At 35.6% G+C, this 13,107-nt stretch overlaps 1 pseudogene; it reads left to right on the top strand.

Moving 5' to 3' along the window:
* Positions 1 to 580: 580 nt before the first annotated feature.
* On the top strand, positions 581 to 980 carry LOC102981361 (60S ribosomal protein L32-like; annotated as a pseudogene).
* The last annotated feature ends 12,127 nt before the right edge of the window (positions 981 to 13,107 follow it).

The raw sequence follows: 13,107 nt of genomic DNA, 5'->3' as shown, positions 1-13,107 counted from the left end.
GCCAATGCAGGGGACACGGGTTCGTGCCCCGGTATGGGAAGATCCCACATGCCGTGGAGTGGCTGGGCCCGTGAGCCATGGCCACTGAGCCTGTGCATCCGGAGCCTGTGCTCCGCAATGGGAGAGGCCACAACAGTGAGAGGCCCGCATACTGAAAAAAAAAAAAAAATCACATTACAAAAGATGGACTTACTAGACATATAAATAACAGCCCATCCCAAAGCAGAGAGTATACACATTATTTTCAAGTGAACAAGGAACATATTCTAGGATAAATCACATGCAAGGCCACAAAACAAGTCTCAGTAAATTTAAGAAAACTGAAATAATATCAAGTATCTTTTCTGACCACAATGCTATGAGTCTAGAAATCAAACACACACACACACACACAAAGACTGCAGAAAACCATAAATATGTGGAAGCAGTATACTACTAAACCACCAAATGGTCAATTAAGAAATCAAAGAGAGAATCAAAAATACCTGGAGACAAATGAAAACACAGTGATCCAAAATCAACAGGATGGCTCTTCCTCAGCACTGCCTAAAGAGATGGCAACCATCACCTACTCAGCATCATGGTTGCCCTCAGACCCCTCGTGTAGCCCAAGATCATCAGAAAGAGGACCAAGAAGTTTATCCGGCACCAGTCAGACCAATATGTCAAAATTAAGTGTAACTGGTAGAAACCCAGAGGCAGTGAAAATAGGGTGTGCAGGAGATTCAAGGGTCAGATCTTGATGCTCCACATCTGTTATGGGAGCAACAAGAAAATAAAGCAGGTGTGCTTCCGGAAGTTCCTGGTCTACAATGTCAACAAGCTTGAAGTGCTGCTAAGGTGCAAAAAAATCTTACTGTGCTGAGATTGTTCACAATGTCTCCTCCAAGAATTGCAAAACCACTGTGGAAAGAGCAGCCCAGCTGGCCATCAGAGTCACCAATCCCAATGCCAGCCTGCATAACAAAGAAAATGAATAGATAGCTCATGCGCACATTGTGTTTGTGTTAATAAAACCATAAAACTCAGAAAAAAAAATCAATGGGATGAGCAAGAGTGATTCTAAGAGGGAAGTTATAGCTATGCAGGCCTACCTCAAGAAACAAGAACAATTTCAAACAATCTAAACTTACACCTAAAAGAACTAGAAAAAGAAGAATCAACAAAACCCAAAGTTAGTGGAAAGAAATAAATAATGAAATCAGAGCAGAAATATACAAAATAAAGACAAAAAAAAAAAAAGAAAAAAGAAAAGATCAATGCAACTAAAAGCTAATCCTTTGAAAAGATAATCAAATTTTGTAAATCTTAGCTAGAATCATGAAGGAAAAAAGAGAGAGGACCCAAATCAAAAAAGTGAAAAGGGAGAAGTTACAGCTGACACCACACAGATATACAAAGGATTACAAGAGATTACTACAAACAATTATATGCCAATTAAATGGACAACTTAAAAGAAATGGACAAATTCCTAGAAATTTACAAAATCCCAAGACTGAAATAGGAAGAAATAGAAAATATGAAGAGACTGATTATCAGTAATGAAATTGAATCAGTAATTTAAAAAACTTCCAACAAATAAAAGTTGAGGAGGAATGACTTCTACCAAACATTTGGAGAAAAAGAAAAAAGAAAAGATCAATGCAACTAAAAGCTAATCCTTTGAAAAGATAATCAAATTTTGTAAATCTTAGCTAGAATCATGAAGGAAAAAAGAGAGAGGACCCAAATCAAAAAAGTGAAAAGGGAGAAGTTACAGCTGACACCACACAGATATACAAAGGATTACAAGAGATTACTACAAACAATTATATGCCAATTAAATGGACAACTTAAAAGAAATGGACAAATTCCTAGAAATTTACAAAATCCCAAGACTGAAATAGGAAGAAATAGAAAATATGAAGAGACTGATTATCAGTAATGAAATTGAATCAGTAATTTAAAAAACTTCCAACAAATAAAAGTTGAGGAGGAATGACTTCTACCAAACATTTGGAGAAAAGTTAACACCTATCCTTCTCAAATTGTTCCAAAAAATTTCAGAGGAGGAAATGGTTCCAGACTTATTTTAGGAGACCTGCATCATCCTGACACCAAAACCAGACAAGGTTATCACAGAAAAAGAAAATTGCAGGCCAATATCATTAATGAATATAGATGCAAAAATCCTCAACAAAATAGTAATAAATTGAATTCAGCTATACATTACAAGGATCATACATCATGGCCAAGTGGGATTTATCCGAGATATACAAGAATGGTTCAGTTTCCACAAATCAATTAATGTGATACACCACATTAACAAATTGAAGAATAAAAATCATATGATGATCATCATAATAGATGCTTTTGACAAAATTCAATATCCACTTGTGATAAAATTCTCCACAAAGCAGGTACAGAGGGAATATACCTCAACAGAATAAAGGTCATGTATGACAAGCCCACAGCAAACACCATGCTCAACAATTAAAAGATGAAAGCATTTCTTCTAAGATCAGAAATAAGACAAGGATGCCCACTCTCACCACTTTTATTCAAACTAGTATTGGAGATCCTAGCCATGACAATCAGCAAAAAAGAAATAAAAAGAATCCAAGCTAGGGCTTCCCTGGTGGCGCAGTGGTTGAGAGTCTGCCTGCCAATGCAGGGGACACGGGTTCGTGCCCCAGTCCAGTAAGATCCCATATGCCGCGGAGCGGCTAGGCCTGTGAGCCATGGCCGCTGAGCCTGCGTGTCTGGAGCCTGTGCTCTGTAACGGGAGAGGTCATAACAGTGAGAGGCCCGTGTACCGCAAAAAAAAAAAAAAAAAAAAGAATCCAAGCTGGAAAGGAAGAAATAAAGCTGTCACTGTTTGCTGATGACATGATACTATTAATGGAAAATCCTAAAGACACCACTAAAAAACTACTAAAACTCATCAATAAATTGAGAAAGGACCAGGACACAAAATTAACATATAAAAATCTGTTGCATTTTTGTACACTAATGAAAAAGAGAAATAAGAAAACAATCCCATTTGCAATCACATCAAAAAAGAATAACATACCTAGGAATAAGTCTAACTAAGGAGGTAAAAGACATGTACTCTGAAAACTGAGACACTGATGAAAGAACTTAAAGACTACACCAATGGAATGATATACTGTGTTCATTTATTTGAAGAATTAATGCTGTTAAAATGATCATTCTACCCAAGGCAACCTACAGATTCACTGCAATCCTTATCAAAATACCAATTACATTTTTCACAGAACTAGAATAAATAATTCTAAAATTTATATGGAAACACAAAATACCCTGAATCTCCAAAACAATCTTGAGAAAGATGAACAAAGCTGGAGGTTCATGTTCCCTGATTCCAAACTCTACTACAGCTACAGTCATCACACAACATTTGTTTGGCACTAGCACAAAAACACACACATAAATGAATGGTTCAAAATAGAGAGCCAAAAAATAAAACAATGTTTATATGGGCAATCAATTCTATGAGAAAGTAGGCAAAAATATCCAATGGGGAAAAGACAGCCTCTTTAATAAATGATGTTGAGAAAGCTGGACAGGTACATGCAAAATAATCAAACTTTACTACTTTCTCACACCATATATAAAAATTAACTAAAAAATGATTAAAAACTTAAATGTAAGACCCAAACTCATTAATCTCAAAGAAGAAAATATAGGCAGTATGCTTTTTGACATCAGTCCTAGTAATATTTTTTTGTATATGTCTCCTTAACCATGGGAACTAAAAGCAAAAATAAACAAATGGGACTGCATCAAACTAAAGAGCCTTTATTCAGCAAATGAACTATCTGTAAAACAAAAAAGTCAACTACAGTATGGGATGAGATATTTGCAAATGATATCTGACATTGTCTTAATGTCCAAATCATACAAAGAAGTCATATAACTCAACTTCAAAAACAAGCAACCTGATTAAACAATGGAGAGAGGATATGAATAGACGTTTTTCCAAAGAATATATACAGAATGGCCAACAAGGGCCTGACAAGAATTCAACATCACTAATTATCAAGGAAATGCAAATCAAAACCACAATGAGATAACAGGTGCTATCATCAGAAAAGCTATCATCAAAAAGACAACTGTGTTGGCCAGGATGTTTAGAAAAGGGAACCCTTGTGCACTGTTGGTGGCAATGTAAATTGATGCAGCCACTGTGGAAAATAGTATGGAGGTTCCTAAGAAAACCTATAAATGGAATGACCACAGGATCCAGCAACTCCACTCCTGGATATTTACCTGAAGAAAACAAAAACTCTAATTCAAATAGATATATGTACCCCAATGTTCATTGTAACATTACCTACAGTAGCCAAGATATGGATGCAACCAAAGTGCAACAGATGAATTGACAAAGAAGACTGTGTATATATACAATGGAATATTACTCAGCCATAAAAAAGAACAAAATCTTGCCATTTAAAACAACATAGATGGACCAAGAGGGCATTATTCTAAGTGAATTGTCAGACAGAGAAAGAAAAATAATTTATGGTTTCATTTATATGTAGAATGTTAGAAATAAACCAGCATAACAAACCAAAAGCAGATCACAGATTCAGAGAAAAAATAGATGCTTGCCAGAGGGGAGGGGGTGGGAGGAGGAGAGAAATATGTGAGAGATATTAAGAGGTACAAACTTCCAGTTGTAAAATAAGTGAAATGGGTATGTAATGTATAGTGTGGGAAATATAATCAATAATTATGTAATATCTTTTCATGGTGACAGATGGTAAATAGGATCATCTTTTGATCATTCTGAAATGTATAGAAATATCGAATCACTATTTCATGTTCCAGGAACTAACATAGTGTTGTAGGTCAATTATACTTCAAAAACAGACAGATAAACTTATAGAAATCAGAGATCAAATTTTTGGTTACCAGAGGCAGTGTGTTGGAGGAGGGAGAGTTGGATAAAGGCAGCTGAAAGTTAAAAACTTTTAGTTATTAGATAAATAAGTATAGGGATGTAATTCACACTATGATAAATATAATTAGCACTATTATACATTATACATGAAAAGAGAGTAAATCCTGAGATCTCATCACAAGAAGATATTTTTCTTTATTTTTAAAATTTTGTATCTTTAAGAGATGATGAATGCTCACTAAATTTATTGTGGTAATTATTTCACAATGTATATAATTCAAATCATTATGCTGTACACTGAGACTTACACAATGCTGTATATCAATTATATATAAATAAAACTGGAAGAAAAAAATCATAAAAAAGAAAGGTACCCAGAAATGTAAGTTCTCTGCCACATGACCATATGTTTCAGAGATTGTTTAGATATCCTAATCATTTTCTTTAAGGCTTTGATCACAGTTAAATACAAATTTACTTGGGTAAGATCATTTAACAGACTAACTAGGTGTCTATAATTTTAGAGATGGAAGATGCTACAGAATTCTCACTTTGCTATCCTCTCTTTACTTCTCTTTCCTCTCCCTTCTGCTGAATTTCTCTCTTCTCATTTCTTACTCCATTTTTCCCACACCCCCTTTCCTTTCTTCTTTGGTGTTCTAAGATGTGTTCACAATTTAAAATCTGTACATATAATCCAGTAAAAACATATTTGAAATTTTAAAAGTTCAAAAGAAAAATATTTTTGTAGGTGCTTTTCCTAGTAAAGGGGTTAGCATAAGTAATAAAATTTACTTCAGAGCTATATGCCATTTTTAAAAGGAAAAATGATCTTCTTAGTAATGGAAAGTAAAATCTGGAGTAGTTTTCAAGGAAGAAAAATATGGTTCAAAGATTAGTAATACATAATAAGTTAACATAATTTAAATGTTTCATGAGCAATCTGATAGTAGAGTTTCAAGAGCCAGACCTCAAGTAGGAAGGAAGGTGGGAGAAAATTTCTGCAAGGAGAGGGACTAGGTCACTCTTACGTGGCAGCAGTGGATGTCTAGTCACTATTGTCAGTGACTGACAGTAGTCAGGGCAAAAAATCCTTGTGTTGATCATGGACAAGGACATTAAGAACACTTCAAAAGGGAAATGTTTCTCTTATAGTATCTCTTGCCTGAAGCATAAAAATTTACATTTGGATTTCATTCCAACTATTTCTAACCTGCTGCAGCTAATATTGGAACATGAAATTTGACCCAGGACACCAGACCATTACTGAAACTAATTGAATATTTTCCTGACTCGGGAACAAATAAATTATTTTAACCAACTGTATACAGGCCCATGGACTCATTCCATCCTCTCTAATGTGCTAGCTTTCAGTGCTAATTAGCATAATGACCATGAGCTCCTTTTCAGTCTGCAAGATACCTGAGCTTTCCCTTCACCAAAATATACAGTGAATCTAATAACAGTGTATATTTCCTTTGCTTGACACAGCTGTGTAATTTTTAGCTTTGTTGGCATTTGTTTTATTTGGCAGACTTACAGCTAATACTTAATTTGAAAACCGTTTTTACTCTTCTCTATTTCCCTTTCTCATCTCCAAACTTTAGCTAAAAGCCCAGTATACAAAAGAATATTTCCGTAGTAGTGTTTTTGGAAATGTCTCCTAAAATCCCACTTTTATTCTCTTATACCTGTAAAACCTCTCCTTAATCTTCCATCAATCTGTCCCTTGAACTAGTCATGCAGTTCTATCTCTTATTCCCATGATAATAAACTTCAATTATTCCTGATTAAAGGATAAAATTCAAACTCCCAGAGTTTCATTAAAGAGTTGCCAATCTGGTTCTACAACATGTTTCCAGTCATATTTATTTCTAGTCTTCTGAATTTATGTATTGTTGGTTTCTTTAAAATCTATTATTATTTGAATCTGCCCATCTTAATTACTTCCTTATTTCTTTAAGTTCCATCTTTCATCTAGAATATCACGTTTGCCTCTTCAAACTCTACTGATGTTTAAGAACCTGATTAAAGTTCTTCCATATCCAAAAAGCCTTTGACAGCTTGCCTCTAGTTATTGCTCACGTCCCCTGAAGTCCTAGTTTTCATTACATATGCCATTTATGTGGTGACTAAGTAAGTACTATCTGATAGTCTCTTTTGACTTGTGATTCTGTATTGTAATTTAGCTTTCCACTGGCTTTTATCAAATTTGATATGGACAAAGTACAGGGACAAAGTAGGTGACTAATTCCACTAGGAGACTGTAAGTAAAGAAAAAAATGGGCGACCCCTGTAAGTTAATGATTACTCAAGAAAGCAACTTTGCTTAACCACAAAACCAAGCAGGCTTGCTTAGCAAAAAACCATGCCACAGAAGCATGAGACATGCCTCAAAACAATAAAACAATGGTGGCATGAGACCCACATCCTGCCCAGTGAGCTCAGTAAGTTAATGATTCCTAGGACATGCTCCCCTGCTTGCACTAAAAACAAAAATATAAGGAAAAGGTGACGTTATACTAAAACATGAGATGATTTACCATTTTTAGCATATGTTATCACCTTTTTGCTCATTTCCATTGCACCATGACAGTCCTGGCTTGACCATGTAGGGACAAGAAAACTCCTCAGCCCAACATGGAGGAGGAACTGATGATGGAAGTGTGACATTTACTCAAGAATGAGGAAGAAGGTGGTCTTTTCCCCCTCCCCACCAAATTTTATGCATTAACCCCCTATAAAATTTTCCTTTGATTATAAAACTGTAGCCCACTAAGTTCTCAGGGCATGGCATCCTCTCACCCACTCACTTATAAGCCTTACAAGTATCCTATTCTAATAAATTACTTATCTATCACTTTGCCTCTCACTGAATTATTTCTCTGCTGAGACATAAAGAACTGGAGCTCCTCGGAGTCCCCCTAGTGCAGCATCACCCAACCCTTTTTGTCACCAGGGACCGGTTTTGTGGAAGACAATTTTTCCATGGACAGATGGAGGAAGGATAGTTCAGGCAGTAATGCAAGCAATGGGGAGTGATGGGAAGTGGCAGACGAAGCTACACTTGCTCACCCGCTACTCATCTCCTGCTGTGCGGCCCAGTTCCTAATGGGCCAGTCTCGGTCCACAGTCTGGGGGTTGGGGACCCCTAATCTAGCAGCTTCAAATTCATGTCACATGAACTTCTTTTCTTTTATGCATCTGTGTATTTTCCTCAGTAACTGAAGTATTTTCCTCAGTCCAACTGTTGAGTTTAGTAAAGATTGTTGAGCACCTATGATAAAGCAGATATTCTAGGCTCAGGGTGTACTACAATCAGGATGTACTGTGTTACAAATTTGATTATATATAATCTGTGAATTTAAGCAGCTTAAAACCACAATTATGTATTTCGCACTGAAGCAACCTGGTTATCATAGGTTGTCTAGTAATCCTATGCACCCCCAGATGCAGGCTTCCAGAGCCAACACTTTCTGGAACATAGCTGCATCTTTGGCATAGAGAGATAAAGGATTGTAAGTCTCACACTGACTCAATGTTTTCCATATGGAAGTGCTATGCAGCACTTCTGCTCACATTTTTACTGGTAAAACAAGTCACATGTTCAAACCTTATATCAAGGGTGTAAGGAAGTGCAATCCTACCATATGCCCATGAATGGAACTTGAAATATTTAGTACTGTGGGCAGACAGCATGCAATAGAGACATATGTTTCACACACTACTTCAATGTAAGAAAAACACAACTTCATGTGGTAACCAATAACCTATTAACATCTCTTATAAATTTTACACATAGTAGTGCGTACTATTGAAATATACCCTATGTATTCATTTGACTGGCATTTATGTATTCTGTATATTTTCCTACTTCTAATGATTGAATGTTTATTAGATAATACTTGATAATAGTGAAGGATGACTGCATAATAGTCGCAGCTTGTTCCTTCATCATATGGTCAAAATAGTTAATCTTCAGAGTTAAGCACTAGTCAAAGATGAATGAAAATAAGAAACACTCAATTTAATTATTTCATGGTCTAGTCTCTGGAAAGAACTAGTTAAAGCAGAAAAAAATAATTTAGAACTAAGAATAATCATATACTTGTTTTAAAAGTTTACTTAAAAGATGTGAATTTGTTTAGAATATATGCTACCTGAAACAGAGGCTTGGGGAAATGTTGTTTGTTATTCAAAATAATGTAAAATACATTAATTGCATTAACCCCTCAGAAAATTCATAGTCTTTGGGCGCATCCTCTCACCTGAGTGCCTGTTGGAAGAGGAAGCTTGCCATCTACATTTTATTGCCTGTCCATTTCATTCCATAAAAAGTAATCCTGTAAAATGCATCTGCATTAGAGAGAGAAAAAGGCAACAGAAAACCTCCAATAAAAACAGAACCTGCAGTTGTTACTTTCTCCATATACATATTTGCTCTGTAAATCCAGACTTTTTTTTTTTAACATCTTTATTGGAGTATAACTGTTTTACAATGGTGTGTTAGTTTCTGCTTTATAACAAAATGAATCAGTTATACATATACATATGTTCCCATATCTCTTCCCTCTTGTGTCTCCCTCCCTCCCACCCTCCCTATCTGTAAATCCAGTCTTACCTTGTAAAGTTAATGAGACTCCTCCAAACATTTGAAATGACTACAAAGTGGAAATCACATAACTAGAGAAATAAATGGTGGTTAACCTTACTTACCTATTATAATTCCTATGTTAACAGTCTCATAAAAGCTTGGGTTAAGTGAAAAGAAATATTAAACATTCTATTGCATATATTTTGGGGCTACTGAGAACTGGGCAGTACAGTTAGGTCACAAAATGTAAGGTCCTTCAGAAGATGGAGAAAAAGGGGTACCTCCAGAAGTAATATAAGGTGATGGGAAAAACATAAAAGCATTAGACAGGGATTCAATAGCAGGATAAGTGAGGAGAGGAACAAGAAATGGAAAAAGGAAGAGAGAGAGAGGAAAAGAGAGAGATGGAGAGAGAGAATGTGCATGATCATATGCTACATTTGTAGTGAAGGACCAGAACTCTAATTATAACTAAAGGCACCTACCTTTTCCTCTGAGGGGTGTGTGTGTGTGTGTGTGTTCCTCTGAGGGGTGTGTGTGTGTGTGTGTGTTAGGCGCTAAACTATGTTTTAACGAAGTATATCATACATTCACTAAGGACACAAAACCTAAGCATACAACTAATGCATTTTATTTATTTATTTATTTTAAAATTAATTTTTGTTGGAGTATAGATGCTTTACAATGTTGTGTTAATTTCTGCTGTGCAGTAAAGTGAATCAGCTATACGTATACATATAGCTTCTCTTTTATAAATTTCCTTCCCATTTAAGTCACCACAGAGAACTGAATAAAGTTCCCTGTGCTATACAGTAGTTTCTCATTAGTTATCTATTTTATACTTAGTAATGTATGTATGTTAATCCCAAACTCCCAATCATCCCACCCCCTTCTTTCCCCCTTGGTAAACATAAATTTGTTTTCTACATCTGTGACTCTATTTCTGTTTTGCAAATAAGTTAATCTGTACAATTTTTCTATATTCCACATACACTCAATATTATATGATATTTGTTTTTCTCTTTCTGACTTACTTGACTCTGTATGACAGTCTCTAGGTCCATCCACATCTCTGCAGTTGGCACTATTTTGTTCCTTTTTATGGCTGAGTAATATTCCATTGTATATATGTACCACAGTCTCTTTATCCATTCCTTTGTCAGTGGACATTTAGATTGCTTCTTTGTTCTGGTTATTGTAAATAGTGCTACAATGAACATCAGTGTGCATTCAGTGCATTTTTACAAAGTTAAACCACCTATGTAATCACCACCCAAATAAAGAGCCCGAGCATTTCCAGAGCCTGAAAAGCTCCCTATTTTATTGTCTCCAAGATTCACTACACTGTCCCATATTCTTTTTTCATTATTATTTTTTATTCAACAGGTTTTTATTAGTTTTCTATTTTATACATATTAGTGTATATATGTCAATCCCAATCTCCCAATTCATCCCACCACCATCCCCCCTCCACTTTCCCCCATTGTTGTCCATACATTTGTTCTCTCCATCTGTGTCTCTATTTGTGCCTTGCAAACTGGGCCATCTCTACCATTTTTTTCTAGATTCCACATATATGCGTTAATATAAGATATTTGCTTTTCTCTTTCTGACTTACTTCACTCTGTATGACAGTCTCTAGGTCCATCCACCTCACTACAAATAACTCAGTTTCATTCCTTTTCATGGCTGAGTAATATTCCATTGTATATATGCACCATATCTTCATTATCCATTCATCTGTCAATAGGCATTTAGGTTGCTTACATGACCTGCCTATTGTAAACAGTGTTGCATGAACATTAAGGTGTATGTGTCTTTTTGAATTATGGTGTTCTCTGGGTATATCCCCAGTCGTGGGATTGCTAGGTCATATGGTAATTCTATTTTTAGCTTTTTAAGGAAGCTCCATACTGTTTTCCATAGTGGCTGTATCAATTTATATTCCCACCAACAGTCCAAGAGGGTTCCCCTTTCTCCACATGCTCTCCAGCATTTGTTGTTTATATATTTTCTGATTATGCCCATTCTAACAGGTGTGAGGTGATAACTCATTGTAGTTTTGATTTGCATTTTTCTAATAATTAGTGATGTTGAGCATCCTTTCATGTGTTTCCTGGCAATCTGTATATTTTCTTTGGAGAAATGTCTATTTAGGTCTTCTGCCCATTTTTGGATTGGGTTGTTTGTTTTCTTGATATTGACCTGCATGAGCTGCTTGTAAACTTTGGTGATTAATCCTTTGTCAGTTGCTTCATTTGCAAATATTTTCTCCCATTGTGAGGGCTGTCTTTTCATCAGGTTTATGGTTTCCTTTGCTGTGCAAAAGCTTTTAAGTTTCATTAGGTCCCATTTCTTTATTTTTGTTTTTATTTCCATTACTCTAGGAGGTGGGTCAAAAAAGATCTTGCTGTGCTTTATGTCAATTAGTGTTCTTCCCATGTTTTCCTCTAAGAGTTTTATAGTGTGTAGTCTTACATTTAGGTCTTTAATCCATTTTGAGTTTACTTTTGTGTATGGTGTTAGGGAGTGTTCTAATTTCATACTTTTACATGTAGCTGTCCAGTTTTCCCAACACCACTTACTGAAGAGACTGTCTTTTCTACATTGTATATCCTTGTCTCCTTTGTCATAGATTAGGTGACCATAGGTATGTGTGTTTATCTCTGGGCTTTGTATCCTTTTGCATTGATCTATATTTCTGTTTTGTGTCAGTACCATATTGTCTTGATTACTGTAGCTTTGTAGTATAGTCTGAAGTCAGGGAGTCTGATTCCTCCAGCTCCATTTTCTTCCCTCAAAACTGCTTTGGCTATTTGGACTCTTCTCTGTCTCCATACAAATTTTAAGATTTTTTGTTCTAGTTCTGTGAAAAATGCCACTGGTAATTTGATAGGGATTGCATTGAATCTTTAGATTGATTTGTGTAGTATACTCTTTTTCACAATATTGATTCTTCCAATCCAAGAACATGGTATATCTCTCCACCTGTTTGTGTCATCTTTGATGTCTTTCATCAGTCTTATAGTTTTCTGAGTACAGGATTTTTACCTCCTTAGGTAGGTTTAATCCTAGGTATTTTATTCTTTTTGTTGCAATGGTAAATGGGAGTGCTTCCTTAATTTCACTTTCTGATCTTTCATTGTTAGTGTATAGGAAGGCAAGAGATTTCTGGGCATTAATTTTGTATCCTGCAACTTTACCAAATTCATTGATTAGCTTTAGTGGTTTTCTGGTGGCATCTTTAGGGTTCTTTATGTATAGTATCATGTCATCTGCAAACAGTGACAGCTTTACTTCTCTTTTCAGAATTGGATTCCTTTTATTTCTTTTTCTTCTCTGATGTCTTTCATCAGTCTTATAGTTTTCTGAGTACAGGATTTTTACCTCCTTAGGTAGGTTTAATCCTTTTTATTTCTTTCTCTTCTCTGATTGCCATTGCTCGGACTTGCAAAGCTATGTTGAATAACAGTGGTGAGACTTGACATCCTTGCCTAGTTCGTGATATTAATGGAAATGCTTCCAGTGTTTCACCTTTGAGAATGATGTTTGCTGTGGTTTTGTTGTATATGGCCTTTATTATGTTGAGGTAGGTTCTCTCTATGAC

Source organism: Physeter macrocephalus, chromosome 19 (assembly GCF_002837175.3).
Source record: "Physeter macrocephalus isolate SW-GA chromosome 19, ASM283717v5, whole genome shotgun sequence".
Taxonomy (NCBI): domain Eukaryota; kingdom Metazoa; phylum Chordata; class Mammalia; order Artiodactyla; family Physeteridae; genus Physeter; species Physeter macrocephalus.
This window is presented reverse-complemented; position numbering and strand designations above follow the sequence as displayed.